This window comes from Anabrus simplex, chromosome 1 (genome assembly GCF_040414725.1).
Source record: "Anabrus simplex isolate iqAnaSimp1 chromosome 1, ASM4041472v1, whole genome shotgun sequence".
NCBI classification, from domain to species: domain Eukaryota; kingdom Metazoa; phylum Arthropoda; class Insecta; order Orthoptera; family Tettigoniidae; genus Anabrus; species Anabrus simplex.
The window spans coordinates 1,292,071,263-1,292,084,484 of NC_090265.1; positions in this window are offsets into that span (position 1 = coordinate 1,292,071,263).

Here is a 13,222-nt window from a genome sequence, read left to right on the forward strand (position 1 = left end):
CTGGACTTTGCCGACCAAATCACCTCTCTCTGTCAGGTCAGAGAGTCTTAGACAGACTTAGCGGTACTTGGGCAGTTTCTTTCCATGTCTCCTCTATCCGGCAGCACGTGAGCTAAAGTGATGGCCATGTCCAATGTCCCTTAACTTCGATGATCTCATGGAATCCGTGGTATCGACATGGCTAAGCTGTTGACCTCACTGATATTCCTGCAGTTCGCACATTGCACTTCTCTCCAGCACATTGACAACGTTGAGACATTCGATTTGGACAGTCCCGCGTTCGATTTCCAACAGGGTCAAGGATTTTTTCAAAATTGTGCTTTACGTCGAACAGACACAGATAGGTCTTATGGCAACGATGGGATAAGCAAGGTCTAGGAGTGGGAAGGATGCGCCCATGACCTTTAATTATGATACAGCCTGGTGTGAAAATGGGAAACTACAGAAAACCATCTTCAGTGCTGCCGACAGTGGGGTTCGAACCCACTATCTCTTGGATGCAAGCTCACAACTGCGCGTTCCTAACCGCACGGTCAGTTTGCCCGGTTCAGGGAATTTAATTTTGTGTCATTACATCTTCTAACTCGGGAACTAGGTGTTTGTGTTTGCAGCAATACACCCCTATTCGTACACACACAGCACAACAAATGACAAACCAATACAGAAATACGCAGTAGTGAATACTTTCCTCTACATAGTGTTGGCGTCAGGAAAAGCATCCGGCCGTAAAACAGTTCATTATTATTATTGTACCGGGCGGTACACCTCCACGCCGCTAGTTCAAATATTGCGCCAATTTAAACTCCTCTACAGGAGAAGTTTGGAACCTTGAAAACTGAACTAATTCTACTATTTCTTAAAAGATGTCACTACGGTAAATGGTGTAATTTTGAAATTTTCTGAACTGTGTTCTATTCCGACGTGTTTTTGTTTACTATCTAGCAAGAAGTGTGGACGTTCTCTTCTAGATGTCACTGCCTAAGAACTATAATTATGCACCCTAGTGCGAAGTGAAGGAATTTTTTGAAGAAATTTGGTATTCATAAGTTTGTTCTTTGTTAAATTTCTTTCATTCATTTTTTGGGTTGGCAGTATAACCCTTCTCTTTCCGCCAGTTTTGAATTTAACCAATCAGTAATTTCTGTAATTAATTTTCCTCCAATCATAGCTTTCTTCCTCAGATTTCCATGTGTAATTCCTATTCTACCAATAAAGTTGAAGGGGTGTATCTATTCATTCTTGAAAGGTCTCGAATTTTCCACGAGGGTATAAAAACTGCTGATTTTCTTGTCTCCGGGCCACTTCATCGACAACTTGCTTAGTGTGTGATTATGTAGCAGGGGGCGGGAAGCGCCTCTTTCTTCGGGCAGCAGTTCATCAACAAGGTAATGGCCTGTTAACATCTTTATTTCTTGCTCAGCAGTTTTAACCCGCGGGGGAAGGTTCAAATCCTTTTCAATGTAAACCTTACTATATTCATGTAAATTAACCGCAATTTGGGATAGAGAGTGCTTAACCCTCTCGAGCTCCCACTCACGTTGTTTTGAGGTGACTACGTTTTCATACCCGATTTTCTTCTCTTCTTAGTGTAATAAATTATTCTTCTACGAGTCACCTCCCTAGTATGGCATTAGCCCCTGTATAACTGGCCGAGTGCCACCTAGGTTTTAAGAAGTTTATGTAGGAGTGCAAGCTACGCCTCCAGTCAATTTGGTTTTTTGGGCCATTTAATTAACCCAGAGTTTGTTTTCTTCATGTGAAGGCCCTGTAGGTTGGGTACAAGATACCCCTGTTTCATTGTATGTGTGCCTTAAGGGCAGTTAGGAATGAAGTTTGTTGTAGCCTTTGATAGGCTTGTAAAATTGAGAGCGGGTCTGCTCTTTTTCTCTTAACATTGTAATGAGGAGCAAGTGCTCCTCATACTTAGGGGTTTTCTGCCCTTCAGCTATGGTGGTTGTGAGCTGAGAGCTCAGGAATTAAACTTGGGGCTCGAAGCCCAAATCTTGTAACGACTGTAATCTGTAAATTCTTAACTTGTTTTCCTGCTACTTGGTACCTGTTTCTCTGTTGTTGTTATTTTTTGATTTTGGAAAAGAAAATATAACCTTTGTTCAAGTTTTAAATTAACTTTAATTCTGTAGTTGAGACCTATTCCCGCCCGCACCTTCTTTCACCTCTAACTACCACGGATAACTCCGTAACAATTATTATTATTATTATTATTAGAGGTGATCAGTATAGAATAGTTTTTCTTCCTGGACATTTGCCAGTCACAATGTATGACCCATGCATAAAGTGGTTATTGAGAGAACAGTTCGCCTTTCATTTGAAAATAACGAAGTCTTCTATTTTGCCAGGCGGGCAGCCTAGCTGCCAGGCGTGCTGGGCTACTTGACGAATGTCGGCTCGCGGATGAACGAGCGTTGTATAATGTATGCATATGAACCAAGGTAGTTGTCAAGGCCATGCATAGCACAGTAGGAATGACCTTGTCGAGAGGCTACTCCAGTGCACCTTGCCCACCCAGTTGGAATTCATGTAGTATAAGTCAGAGTTTTACGACAGGAATTAGAGCACATTTTTTGCTTGGACGAAATTACATTTCCCCCTTCTCCCAATCATGTAAGACACAACAGAGTTAATTGATGACTTTATTAGTACCAGTAGAAATATAGTATATGCAATGTCGTATTTTATATATAATAACTTCAGAGGTCGCCTGTTGCCTTTTCTTGATGGATGCTGTGCTTTTTAATCTCTCTTTTGGCTCAGGCCAGAGCAAAATATAGCTTCTGCCCAAGTCCCAGCCTCATCCATGGATGTGACAATATGGAAGCTGCTGAGGTATGAATGGTGCTGACTAACGGAATTAGGAGCACGACCAGTGTGTCAGAGTGTTATGAAAGGTGTTGCTCATAGGATCAGTCGTGCTGCAATAGTACTTTCTGGCTCAGTGAGGAAAGCAATGGCAAGGAGAAAAGAGCATCCATTATGATTCAAGCGATACTCAAATTTCTTATATATTCCTGTAGAGGCTATAATACCTCGCTTAATACGTCCATTATCTTCCAGAAACTGATTAAGCCACATGGTTTTAAAACATGTTTAAATGTGATGCTACTAAGTAGGATACAGTTCCACAGTGAAGAATTGACGAGAAACCCATTCCACATTCACGATATCAACTATAAGTGGAAAATCCTACAGACGAAGATTGTTAGGTAGTGTAAAAAAATCTTTGATTTTACCAGCGAGTTAAATTTCAGTGTTTAACGCCTCTTGAAGTATTACCACTCTGTATGAATATGACGAATATGATCATCTTGAACTCATTTATACACCTAAGGAGCTCCTTGTGACATGGTGTGAAATTTAGTGAATAGTGAAGTGGCGCACATTGTCTTCTTTGATCATTTTGTGGTATCTGATGAAGACACTTTGGGAAATGTAACTCCCACCTCGAAGTGGAGTGATGGAATATGACTCCGCAATGTAATTCAATAAAGAAAGTAGGAATAGAAGTATTTCTACACACATCTGACAGTAACCTAGTTACATTTGACTTGGGCCCTTCGTGTAATGAAGGTTACTGGGGAATACAGACAATAAATCCACTCACATCAACTTTGTTTAATACAATCTTCACGTCAACTAGTTGATATGTGATCTGTGTAACACTGCAAGGAATATTTCTCTTAGTCCGTGCTACAGAGTGGAACTGACGACCTCGTGATTATCATAGGTTGACATAGTACTATATACATTATTGTTTATGGAATGTAGCAGAGTAACATAATCAGTGGTTACTCATAAAGGCGCCCATAGTTCGAAACCCAGGTAAAGCATGTGAGAGTTATGAAATTAAATCGTCGCTTCACCGGTAAAACGTTGTATCCCACAATACTCTTCTTAACCATTATTCTCCTTAAGACTGGTCACGCCTCCCAGCCACATATGGATACGCAGTCCATCAGAACAATGTCCGATGTGTTCGTTTTCTTATGTCGGTGATTAAACGAAAATGAACCTTACATGCATTGTACACCAGGAGTGCGTAAATACGTAATGCAAACGTACATTCCTACAGTACGGTACTGTAAGGTTCATTTTCCTTTACACATGGGCATAGGAAAATGAACACAACAAAATTTGTTCTGATGGACTGCATATCCATACGAGGCTGGGAGACGTGACCAGTCTTAAGGAGAATAATTGATAGGAAGAGCTTTGTGGAATACAACCTTTTACCGGTCGAGCGACGATATAGTCATGTCACTTTCTTCCTGATTCCACATAAAACAGGAAGTTATGTGGCTTCGATCACAACGTCAACATGAACATGCAACCTAGATGACTAACCGTTACTACTACTACTACTACTGATACTACTATAGTCAAGAGAATTAACTTTTTAATATTAAAATCTCCCGACCCGACCGTAATTCGAGCTCGGGGCCCCGAGGTCTGAATATCAAGCCACTGACCACACAGCCATGGAGATGGATATCATTATTTTTAAATTATTGTCATCATCTCGATGCATGTTCGCACTACAACTAACACATTGGAAAGCTCTTGGTTGTACGACATTGATAGAGGAACTAATGTTCTCTGGTGACCAATTTATATCCTTCCCATCGAAACCATTGTAATTCCGAACGCTGACGTAGCTTTGTACGAAATTATATTGCAAAAGAACACTTACTAGTGACGTCTGTGTCGATATCTGTCAGTGTAATATAATTCATCTAAAGTATTTCACATAATAACCAAGGTTCGGAATGCCATTTTGTGACTGTTACTGCTACTCCAGTTATCCCCCACGTCTCCAACATATTACATCCTTCGATCACTGTTCTTATATGAGGGTGAAATGGAATTTCTCAAGATTCTTAAAAGTATAATTAACCAAATTTTAGGAACATATTAACTCAAACATACATATCTGATATTATACCATGTAAGGAAACACGAATACATTAAAAGGACTCAGGCATTATAGTGGTTCAAAATTACTGCGTGTTATTGTGTTGAAGGCTAGTGTTGTGTGCGGTGTGTGAGTTTCAGAGATGTGTGGGTCAGGGCAGACACCCAGGCCCCGAGATTATATTAAAATAACCGACTCGGTTAGGAATCGAACCCACGACCCTCTGAACAAAAGACCACTACGCTAACCATTCATCCAAGGACACAGATGTCGAAAATGGTAAACGAACGGCTATATCCCTTTCCGAGTTGGTAGCTAAAAATAAGCATTCATATTTTCAAATTCAACCCTTCCTTCCTTCCTTCCTTCTTTCCTTCCTTCCTTCAATTCTTTCATTTTTTTCATTTTTATAATTCTGTTTCGAATTTATTCTGGGACTGCACATAGCAATAATTCTCTACCTCCTTGAACAGACAGTGTATGAAGCTGGCAGTTTATAACTGGCGTGTATGATCTTATTATCATGTTATCAAGAAGGAAGCTTTAAACTCTTTAAAATATTAGTATCATTTGTGTATAGAAACTAATATGGATTATTCGTGAAATTACCAAGTTCGAAGTAGTATTGAAATACCCAAAATGAAATCTCGTACGACTGAGCTATTCATACTTCACTCCCGTCCTGGTCTATAAGAGTACCACTACGGGCAGCAATTAAAGCTTTGACTTTTCCTAGTACGAGGCAATTTTCTATAATTTCTAAAGTGATGTCCGTGAAAGTATTGACATAAGTTACATGTACGTCATCCTATGTAAATTCGAACAGATGTGATACTTCACGTGTACACTTCTCAACAGTTCACACAGCGGGCGTTGTTCCTTGTTCCCCAAATTAGAGGCCATGCATACATTTATTTTTACTAGCTATAGGTGGGCACGTGTCTGCCAATCTTTTTATTTGTAGCTTAATTGGCTCTCGTTTATCCCCAGGATAAATTCATAGCTACTGAAAGTAACTGAAAGCTTGCTTATTTCCCATTATATAATGTATAACTCCTTCATAAAGCGTTGAGTATGGCAGTTGGATTGATACCCTTTATCTCTACATTGCTACATGTTGTAAATTAATTGAAGGTTTCATGTAAGGTATATTTATTTATCCCCAATAAATTCTATAAAGTATAAGGTATAAAAATGTAAAATAACATTGTAAATCTTTCGGAATAAATTCTAAGAAGATTCCGAAGATAATTATAACATTACACTTTAAGTGTGATCAGGCGTACGGTGCGTTGTATGTGAACAGTAGGCGATGTCTTCTGTCTGAACACTACCACGCTGTCATCATAGCATAGTGATGTGATCATCACCAGCTTTTTACTTTCCGCGCTTCCATAGATCCTAGTAACTAAGTAAGTGGCACAGAACCACAAAACATATTTTCATAATTCAGTTCAAAATATACCTGGAGGCCACTAACATTACACTTACATTTTGATGATGTTAAACAGTACCTGTGACTGCAACCCAACTTGAAGCATACGGTTGTAAATGGTCCTAACCAACATCTCCAGGAAGACTCTATCCGTTCTGCGGCCGCTTAACAGTCTGTTTTGTCTCCCTTGTTCTATGGGATGGTCTTGGTGTGCATATATTGCTGATTTTCAGAACAAGAATTACGGTCACCGCCCTCAGACATATTGAAAAAACATCGATGTACTGCTGACATTTCTCGTCCAGTGTGCTTCCAAATTCCCCAGTATGACAATCTACCTTCGATCAAACTCCATAATTACGTCAGAGGGGTGGACTTTTTCCGTCCTCTAATCTACAAAACCTGAATGCGCTAGAAACTAACAGGTACTCCCCATACAGGAGGGCAACTGTTAATATCGCTTGGGGGATTCGCTGACGTATTTATCTAGCCACTGGATTACCAACCCACGTGTCATTGGTGTCTTTGTTTGGTGTTTTTTTTACTGGAATCAACGAGTTTCGGCAGGAAGGGCATCTGTTTTAAAAATCTCTGATCAGGACCTAAATTGTCCAGGGTGATCTGTCGATCCCATATAGAGGTGGAAACATGGGTTTGAAGGAGAAGGATGTTAGTGAAGTCCTAAAATAAAATAACATATGTCCGTAATAGTTGCAAAACGTAGTTGTTTGCGCGCTCATCCCCTATGCTCAAGATTATATTCATGAAATATTTTCCTGCGCATTATTATTATTATTACTATTATTATTATTATTATTATTATTATTATTATTATTATTAAGGACCCGATGGTACATTGCTCTCGTCTCTCGACCCTCAATCTGAATGTCTCGAGTTCGAATTCCGGTGACATCAGGAGGGATTTCCATTAGGAGCAGCGCGTGCCTTCGTTAAGTAGATCAGAACCGGGCCAAGTTCTAAATTGAGCCGAAGACTCTCGTGAGGAGTAGTACAATAATGTATCGAGAATTTGCCTAACCAGAATTCGTTTGCATGCCAGAATATAGGCCTACCCTTAAATTCGCCCAGCCTTGGCCATGATCGAATCCGCTGTCCTGGAAATAGAAAGACAACGACTAACCGACTGCGCCACTGAGGTTATTATTATTATTATTATTATTATTATTATTGCTATTATTATTATTATTATTATTATTATTATTATTATTATTATTATTATTATTATTATTATTACGGGGGGCATGATAGCAGAGTGGCATATTACCTGGCTTCTCACAGAGGTGGCTGCGATTCGAATCCTGGTCAATGCAGATCCTCATGGTTGGGATTCAGAGTAAAATTTAAAGCCTGCCAGTTTAGTAATAATATTCTGATAGAAAGTGCAGAAGGATTCAAAAATGTCGACTTAAAACTGATGATATCCATAGGGAAAGAGATGTGTTTTTTCTACGCATCTATGTAGCAAACTGCTCTATTTCCATTTTATTCCTCTTGTTTTTATGTACCTTAGTTCTCTACTGTTGCCAGGAAGAACAAACCCAGTCAAGATTTTAAAATACGCATTTAATCTTAATAATAAAATGTCCTTTTTGTTGAGTTAAATTACGCTGTTATCTAGAGTAATGCATGTTGCATGCATGTGGGTTGCTGATGTCCCAGCAGGGAGAACATATATTAGGAGTAGGCTACATATGCATGATTATTCCTAAAAGACAAAAGAATTGTGGACATGAATGAGGGTGCTCGCGTTTTAAAACGCAAGGGAGAAGCGAGTGCCATGTAAGAACAGAGACGGGCAGAGAGCTGATAACACAGAGGATAAGTCCTTGCCAGGCAACAGCCTACTCAGCCATTTGAATTACGTGCGAAGATTGCGTTATCATTATACGTTTCTCGGTTTCGGTAGTGAGGCTTTTGGGGAGGCATGGCTGTAATACAAAGGTTCTTTTTTTCTGTCTTGTTTAAACTATCAATGTTTTGTGCCAAGTGACGTTAGGTGAACAACGATACACTTCAGCGCATTACATAGGCATTTATTTGGTTTTTAATTGGAGCTTCAATGGTTAAAATTTGTGAAATAAATCAATCGGCGATTATAAGAACTGATATTTATTGAATTACATCGTCGGCTTACTTCTAAAACCTCGTATGTCCCGATGCACTTCCTACGCATTATTTTCCTTAAGCCTGGCCACGCCTCCCGGCCATATATGGATATGCAGTCCATCAGAACAATTTTCATTGTGATCAATTTCCTATGCTCATGTGTAAAGGAAAAAGAACCTTATCATGCTGTATAGTAGGGGTGTGGTTTTCATCACGTATTTAGGCACTCCTACAGTGTAATGCATTTAAGGTTCATTTTCCTTTACACACTAGCACAGGGAAGTGAACACAATGAAAATTGTTCTGATGGGCTGCATATCAATATGTGGCTGGGAGGCGTGACCAGTCTTAAGGAAAATAATGGGTGGAAAAGCATTGTGAGATCCGAGGTTTTAGAAGTAAGCCGTCGATATTTAGCTTACAATTTTTTTAACATGACGTTGACCATAAATTAATTTTTAAGATACAATTGGAAAAATAAAAATATACAGTTGCAGAATTTTGTAAACATTTCTGGAGGTGACCTTATCTCCTCTTAGCTGTCTGAAAACTTGACTGAAGGAGAATTGGCCCTAATATCATCCAGCGTATTACAGTGATGCGATATTTTAAAAATGGAAAGAAACATCCCCTGTGTGTCTTATTGAAATTAAAACTGAAGGTCCTGTAGCTTATAGATTATAACAACAGATTTACAATTCCATGAAATGTGCTTGCTACCATTGAGGGTAAATATGAACGAATATTTCAGCTCACATTTGTGGCACACGCATCGTCGCTGTTGTGCCAAAACCGTGAATTTGACAATGCTCTTCCTGCCCATTATTTTCTTTAAGACTGGTCACGCCTCCCAGCCACATATTGATATGCAGCCCATCAGAACAATTTTCGTTGAGTTCATTTTCCTATGCGCGTGTGGAAAGGAAAATTAACTTTAAATATATCATACTCTAGGAGTGGGTAAATATGTCATGCAAAGAAACATTCCTACGATACGGCACAGTAAGGTTTATTTTCCAATATGTTGCTGGGAGGCGTGACCAGTCTTAACGGAAATAATGGGTGGGAAGAGCATTGTCACATTAACGGTTTTGACAAAGCAGCGACGAAATCTGAAAACAACAAAACATAGTATATTACACATTTCCAGGAAAGTTACTACAACACAACAAACTATTTATTTCCTGAAACTTTTCGTTTGTGGAAAATAGTGTGATAGTCTCGGTACGAATTAGAATGAACCATAAGATTGTTAAGTGGCACATGTCCTTCAACTGTCTGAAAAGAGAACGATAATTATCCAAAGTGAGATGCGTGTGTGGAGAGTGCATTGCAGTTTTATGAAGCGCGAGTTGGCACGAGATAAGCATCGGAAGGACGCACGCAAGCTCACGCACTGCGGGAACGCGTGACGAAGTAAGCCGACACACACGGTAATGAGAACAATAGCAGAACGCCTTGCCTCTAATGATGATACACGACCCACTTGACTGGCACAGCAACAGTCTCTCCTTGAAAAGTCAACTACCCCGACAAGGTATCTGTCCGATACGACTACCATGGTCCACATAATAACAGTAATTTTTAATTTCGTGTGGCTATTTTTAGCCGAGTGCAGCAGCCCTTGTAAGGCAGACCCTCCGATGAGGGTGGGCGGCATCTGCCATGTATAGATAACTGCGTGTTATTGTGGTGGAGGATAGTGTTATGTGTGGTGTGTGAGTTGCAGGGATATAATAATAATAATAATAATAATAATAATAATAATAATAATAATAATAATAATCTTCATCAACATCATCATCATCGTAATTATCACCACCATCATCATCATATGGCAGGCATTTTGATTTCACACCATTTATTCTGCCAGCATGTCAGTTTCCCAACGCTCCGTTTACTTTTACAAGATGACAGAAATATAACTCTTTGATCGATATATGGTTGATTTTTAAATACTGAATATAACATTTAGTTTGACATGTTGACATTGTACGACCGGAAGTGCCAAGTGAACATTTTTCCATCCTTCAAAAGTCCGACTGCCTCTGAAACCACGACTTCCTCATCCTCAATCCATATTCTTCGTCAGAGGTATAGACTGGCTCCGACATGGCCAATCTCCGATCTCTTGTTCTTGTGCTACCTGAGCCAAAGGCTTAATACATGCCTGAACCGCCGTATGTAAGCTAATCTATGCAGGCATGTATCGAGGAATTCAGCGTCCTGGTCTTGTATTGTTTATTCTGCTCCAGGTGAAGACATCACAGCCGTAGACCTACAGGTTATCAGGGGCATTTACTTCTCTTTAGTCCGGCTCCATGGCTAAATGGTTAGCGTGCTGGCCTTTGGTCACAGGGGTCCCGGGTTAGATTCCCGGCAGGCTCGGGAATTTTAACCATAATTGGTTAATTTCGCTGGCACGGGGGCTGGGTGTATATATCATCTTCATCATCATTTCATCCTCATCACGACGCGCAGGTTGCCTACGGGAGTCAAATCAAAAGACCTGCATCTGGCGAGCCGAACTTGTCCTCGGACACTCCCGGCACTAAAAGCCATACGCCATTTCATTTTACTTCTCTTTAGAGGGCGATGACTTACATATTAGGCTATTAAAACAACAACAATAATAATAATAATAATAATAATAATAATAATAATAATAATAATAATAATAATAATAATAATAATAATAATAATAACTAGCGAATGTACCCGTGCTTCGCTACGGTATTCTACAATGTATTCGAATATCGAAGTAAATAGTGTACATGCAGTAAATAAGATTGTTTTAAAATTGCATGTCTCTTAGCGTTATCCGAGAAAGAGCATGGGGAGTTCCCCGTACGTTGTTTCCAATGTAAAGTACTTGTTACGGATTTGTGATATAAGGGCAGGCTCACTTGCCTACTGCCATTCACAATCGAGTTGGGAAGTTTACATTATAATTGCAGGCCCCATTGCCTACTACGCGGACAGAATCGCTTTGGGGAGTTTTCGTTAAAATGGCAGCCCCCCTTTCCTACTTCCAGACAGATTACAGTTGAGGAGTTTCTATTATAATGGTAGGCAATTACCCTAATATCACTCGAAATTGAGTTGTGCAGTTATCATTATAATGCCAGGCCCATTTTCCTACTGCCAGCCAGCTTACTGCCAGTCACACCAAGTTGGTGAGTTTCCATCAAAATAGCAGGCCACTATGCCTAATGCCAATTACATTTTAGATGAGGACATTTCTTTATAATGGCGGGCACCCTTTCCTACTGCCAAACACAATCGGGTAGGGGAGTTTTAAACAAAACTGCATGCTCATTTGCCTTCTGCAAGTCAAATCGAGAAGGGAACTATTCATTACAATTTTAGGCCTTCCTTACTAATGACAGTTACACAGGAGTTGGAGAAGGAACCCTTTTCTACTGCCAGTCAAAGTCGGTGTGGGGAGTACTGATTACAATAGCAGACCCATCCTTTCTCTATCGCTAAAAATCGACATCAGTGAATATATATAGATCGACATACGAAAGTAAATGCGTGTTTACAATATTGAAGACCTTCATTTACAGATTAACTGCTACTAAACTACGTCATATCGACAAAGGATTATACCATAAGACACGCCGGATTTAGTGGCCTAAATGGCTGGTCCTATGATATGCCACCTATTCTTGGGTCAGATTGAGTTAGAAACGTGGAATAGGGTAAAGGTTTTGTAAGATTATCTCACATTACATTACCTTTCGGATAATTATGTGACAGCTACATACATAGCATTTGGCTCACATATGGCTACTGGGTGGGCCAATTTTCGTGAAGAGTTTGATGATTCTGTATTTCATATAAGTAATTGAAAGTATGAATTATGCATGTGAAAATTACAAATATACTTAACATCGATTAATAGAGAAAAATCAAAAGTAAAATGTATACAGATACGGCAAAAAGTCATAAGACCAAGGTTGTAGATCATTCCAAATTGAACGGAGATAGTGCAATCCGTTATGTGATAGGAATTTCCCAAGGTCTGCACCATCATTAAAATTGCCTGTATATTTCGATATTCTTCGGGGATAAAAAGTGAAAAATTTAATGATCTAGGATGTTTTCCGTTCGTTACAGGCTAAAACGTATAATTTCGTCAAATTTCAATTATCTTCTTTTTCTTCTGGCAGATTATGCCGCAATGTGGATTTTGGGCGAGGAGAGTAAAAATTAGGACTTTCGGGAAACTAAACCAAAAATTATGGAGATGGTCATTATTACCCCTTAAACGGAAAGCGGTACGAAAATTTCGCCAAAATAGTCAGTGTAGAGGCACACAGTCGTTACGATTTGATTTATATAGATAAGGAATCTGCTCCATGTAAAACACCTTTTGGGCTATGTCCACTGGACTTAACCTGCAAAAGTGACCATTCATGATATCTCCCTTATTAATCCTGCTGACGAAAAAATGCACATGAAAAAAAAAAAAGGTTTAAAGGTGGAATTCCATCACGTTTGGTCGATTTCCAGTCAGGTTGGTCTTGTTCTGTATATATTGTGGGAGAGTAAAATCACCATTTGTGTTCCCTATAAACCGCCAGTCCATTCCGGAACATGAAATGTTATTTACGTTTAAAACCTACCTTTGGACAGGTGGCTGCTAAATATAAATTTTGGTTCGAATGTCTTCAGTAGTTTTCAAGTTGTAAGGAATACGCTTTACACGCACCCGCTCGTGAGTCAAG